Here is a 4,912-nt window from a genome sequence, read left to right on the forward strand (position 1 = left end):
CTGACCTCCTTAGGCATCAGGCACATACGTGATGCACAGACAAAACATTCATGTGCATAAATTATATATATATATTAATTAAATAATTAAGATCCAACTGCATAGAGGGACCCTAACATATTAACTGCAAAATCTTCAAGACAGAGTCACAGAGCCCAAGGCACCTTAATCCCAGACACAGGATAAGATTGCTGATCCATTTCAGTTCTTCTCCCCTTCTCTTCCAGAAAGCTGAACCCATGTATTCTTTTTTTTAATTATTTATTTTGTGTACAGTGTTCTGCCTGCATATATACCTGCATGCCAGAAGAGGGCACCAGATTTTATGATAGATGGTTGTGAGCCATCATGTGGTTGCTGGGAATTGAACTCAGGACCTCTGGAAGAACAGTCAGTGTTCTTAACCTCTAAGCCATCTCCCCAGCACCCCCATGTATTCTAAAAGCACTTACAATGGGATTTTACAGCACCTAAAGTAGATTTAAGAGTGATTAAGACACAGACGCTGACGATAAACTAAGTTGTTCCATTCCCAGCTCCACCACTGACTAAGATGTATATTAAGATTACATACCCTGCTGAGGTACTTGATCATCTGGTTTTTTTTCTACTAAAAATCTGTTGTTTTTTATGTCTACAAAAAGGGAATAATAATAAGGCCAAGGTAAGGATAAAGTTAGTCTGTAAAATCACAGTACTTGCCCTCTAAGCCTCCTCTGTGGCTGTTGTCTCTTGTTGGTAGTGAGGTTGTTTTTGTTCCGTATCCCTGGCTGTAGCCTGGAACTCAGCCTGTAGCCCACTCAAGCTGACCGCAGGTTTTCAGTAAGCCTCTGAGCTCTGACATTCATAGGCTTGTACCATGGGTTCCACACCCTTTCTATTTGGAATGAAAGTTAAAGGGGTTAACACACACACACACACACACACACACACACACACGCACACGCACACGCACACGCACACGCACACACACACACACTTCATGCACGTGTGGATGCTCAGTAGATGTGAGCTGGTGTTACTTACCATGCCTGTGTCTCAGTGTTCTCATCTGCACAGGGAGGATAGCAATGGGACCTCCCTCATTTACTTATAAAGAACTGAATAAGAAGCATTACATAGGCCAGGCTGGCTTCAAACTCACAGCAGTCCTCCTGTCTCAGCCTCCTGAATACTAGGATTACCTTAACACCTTTAAAATTCCCAATATTCCTGATTTAGGGAATATCATTGTGTGGCATGTGTGTGAGAGAGACAGAGGCAGAGACAGAGAGACACACACAAAGAGAGACACAGAGAGATAGGCACGGGTGCCCTCTCCATGCAGGGCACCTGGAGACCAGAAGCTGACATCAGGGGTCTTCCACAATAAGGTTTCTGTAGCTTATCTTCCACGGTCGGTCTGTCACTGACCCTGGAACTTGCTGATTTGGCGAGGCTGGCTGGCCACGGAGGTTGGAGGATGGTCTGCTGTCTCCAGCTCCCGCCCCAAGCCCAGGGGTTGCAGAAGTGCTCAGCTATGCCTGGCCTTCATGCAGATGCTGGGGGCTGAGGGTGGAGCCTTACGTTTGTGCAGTCAGCGCTTTACCCAGGAAGCCATCTCTCTGCCCCTTTTATAGGTCAGGAGAAACAAAAAACCCAAAAAGCAAACAACAACCAGGTCTGCTTGCTTTCTAATTAGAGCACAGCAGCACCTGTTTTGTTACGTAATTGCTGGCATCTCTTACCTTTGTTTGTTTGTTTGTTTTTTTGATGGTGGGGGGGTGACTGTGTGCCACAGCTCGTATGTGGAAGTCAGAGAACAGCTTGTGGGAGTCAGTTCTCTCCTTTCTCAATGGGAGTCCTGGGAATCTAACTCCGGCTTGGTGGCATGTCCCGTCCCGCGCCGGCCCCCCCCCCCCCGCCCCCCACTGAGCCATCTCACCTCTTGTTTTGGGTGAGAATACTTTTAGTTCCGGGAAGCCTGAGGAATGCAGTCCGTATTCAGTAAAGGGCCAGCAGCTGGTGAGCTGGATTCAGCCCTTGACTTCCTTCCTGTGAGAACAGGATGAATGAGAAGCAGGGGTACAGGCGAGTAGCAGGTTTCCCTTGCCTCCTTGGTGACCCTGATGGGCGTGGCTACCTCCTGCCCTTCATCATGCCAGCTTTCAGACACCCACACTACCATATGTGCTATGTACCATATATGTATTCCAGGGAGGCAAAGAAACAGAGGATGACCTTGACGTCCCAAGTCCTCCTCGTTCTACTTCCCAAAGTACCACCATGCCGGTCACAAGCCGCATACATATTTTATTTTGAAATTTTTCTAGCTGGGTGGTGGTGGTACATGCCTTTAATCCCAGCGTGTGGGAAGCAAGAGGCAGGCAGATCTTAGTGAGTTCGAGGCTAGCCTAGTTTACAAAGTGAGTGCCAGAACTGTTACAAAGAGAAACCATGTCCCCCCACTCCAAAAAAAAAAGTTTTTTTCTAATAATAATTAGTGGGAGAGTGTGTATGTAATAATGTGTGTGTGTGTGTGTGTTTCAGAGAAAAACCTTCTGTAGTCAGCTGTCGCTTCCACTCTGGTTTGGAACTCAAGTTTTCAGGATCGCTCGGCAAGCGCTTTTTTTTTTTTAAAGATTTATTTATTCATTTATTATGTATACAGTGCCTGTATGTCTGCAGGCCAGAAGAGGGCATCAGATCTGGTTACAGATGGTTGGGAGCCACCACGTGGTTGCTGGGAATTGAACTCAGGACCTCTGAAAGAGCAGTCAGTGTTCTTAACCACTGAGCCATCTCTCCAGCCCTGGGCAAGCACTTTTAACACCGGCTCCTTCTTCCCCGCCCCTTCAAAACCTTACATTTTAAAGGTTTTTTTTTTTTTTTTAAATTCTACATAGCTAAGGTACATAGCTAAAGCAGTTTTAGGTCCTTGATGTACTTTGGATACCCATTCATCATTTTGAAAAGTGGGCCGGCGGTGGTGGTAGGTGTCTTTCTTTAATCCCAGCACTTGTGAGGCAAAAGCAGGTGGATCTCTGAGTCCAGTCTGGTCTACAAAGCGAGATCCAGGACAGCCAAGACTACACAGAGAAACCCGTCTTGAAGGAAAAGGAAGGAAGGAAGGAAGGAAGGAAGGAAGGAAGGAAGGAAGGAAGGAAGGAAGGAAGGAAGGAAGGAAGGAAGGAAGGAAGGAAGGAAAAGTGTAAGTTCTGCACTTCCTTTGTGCGTCCTAACTTAATCAAGCCTGGAAAGTCTGCCTCGTTACTGACATGTCCGACTATCTATCTGTACTATACAGTAGGTAGGCCATTAGAGAATGGAAAAATCGTGGGCTCAGCAGCTCATTCGTTTATGCAGCCAAATTAACACACCCTAGAAATCCGACATGAATCGTGGAATCTGTAATGACTACTGAGCTAACAGGATGATTGGAATGGTAGTCCATTTATTTCACTGAGGGGAGGGGGGCATGTCTCAGCCAAGTGGCTCGTTGGTCTAGGGGTATGATTCTCGCTTTGGGTGCGAGAGGTCCCGGGTTCAAATCCCGGACGAGCCCAGCTTTTTTTATGTTTTTTTTCCTTTCTCTTTTTCTATTCTCCGTCATCTGGAAGTAGTTGTGAAGTTCCTCCTGTTAAGGCCCCAGAAAACAGCGAGAAAAGAGAAGAGCGGATAGCTCTTCCATGTGGATTGGCTGGGTGGAGGTCTCTGTTTCTCGCTACCCATGTCCTAGGAACTTCTCTATAGAAGGAGGGAACTGGTGGCTTTGATCTACAGAATGCAGAGACCCGTCCGCCCAGATCTGCTGGATACTCCGAAGTCAACGGAACCTGCGTCTGCATCGGAGAGGGATTCCCAGCTCTGGACAGAGTCCCTGGTTCCCCAGAGGCGGCTAGGACGCAGCGACTGTCCCAGGGGAGGGAGGGGCGTCGCAGGCGGGGTCTTGGGGTGCGATCTGCTGGGTGGTCCACCTGCACCACCTGTGCGCACCCTTTCTTCGGCCGGAGGCCACGCGTGCGACGTGCGGCTTCTCCAGCCGGCAGGCTGGCGGCTCTCAGCACCTGCCTCTGGTCCACACCGGTAGTCGTCCGCTCTCATCCAGGTCTTGGCCTCGCTGGAGGGCGAGGCGGAACACACAAGCGGGAAGTGCTACACGGGCTCGCTACACCCCAGGGCGCCTCACCCTGGGTGCCTCACCGCCGGCTGCGTGGTCCGATCTGGAGTTCTAGGAGCCTCCACGCAGCCGCCGCCGGGATCTTGGAAGGACCGTCTGTCCTGCTCGCTGACTGCGACCTCCAGAGCGCGGGCTGCCACGTGGGCAGCGCGAATCGCCTGCCAAGCACCGAGTAGCATCCGCGGGCCAAGATCAAGGGAAAACCGCACGGGCGGACTAGGGATCCTCACTTTGCTGGTGATGGGGAGGGACCAGAACGATGGAGTCCCTCGGCAACCCTGGTCTGAATTCACCCTTTCAGGGCGGGTCTGAAATCCGACTCTCCTTCCAGCCCAGTCCCTTCAGGTCCCGCCCCAAGACGCCTCAATGGTCATAAAACGGACCAGGCGACTAGACCTACGTGGCTCGTTGGTCTAGGGGTATGATTCTCGCTTAGGGTGCGAGAGGTCCCGGGTTCAAATCCCGGACGAGCCCAAAATTTATAGTTCATACAACAATAAACCGTAGCCCGGAGATAGAAGTCTGGAGGAACACGTTTTAAAGACCCAAAACTCTGCTGTTCTCTGGTACTTGAAAGGAAAGGGGGAAGTTTTGCCAAGCGTTGGTGTCGCAGGGAGGCAGAGGCAGCAGAAAGATTTGAGTGACTGGTTATTCACTCTTCTGCTTAGGCTCCCACACACAGCATTTGCCCCAGGAAACCAGAGTTATAACATTTTTTTTTTTGTTCGTTTGTTTTTCGAGACAGGATTTCTT

At 49.5% G+C, this 4,912-nt stretch overlaps 2 non-coding genes across 2 annotated transcripts; both read left to right on the forward strand.

The window, feature by feature from the left end:
* The first annotated feature begins 3,472 nt into the window (after positions 1-3,472).
* On the forward strand, positions 3,473-3,544 carry Trnap-ugg (transfer RNA proline (anticodon UGG)). The gene has a single exon. It is a non-coding gene; the product is annotated as a tRNA-Pro (tRNA).
* Positions 3,545-4,561: 1,017 nt separating this feature from the next.
* On the forward strand, positions 4,562-4,633 carry Trnap-agg (transfer RNA proline (anticodon AGG)). Its single transcript has one exon. It is a non-coding gene; the product is annotated as a tRNA-Pro (tRNA).
* Positions 4,634-4,912: the final 279 nt, after the last annotated feature.

This window comes from Peromyscus maniculatus, chromosome 6, assembly GCF_049852395.1.
Source record: "Peromyscus maniculatus bairdii isolate BWxNUB_F1_BW_parent chromosome 6, HU_Pman_BW_mat_3.1, whole genome shotgun sequence".
Lineage (NCBI taxonomy): Eukaryota > Metazoa > Chordata > Mammalia > Rodentia > Cricetidae > Peromyscus > Peromyscus maniculatus.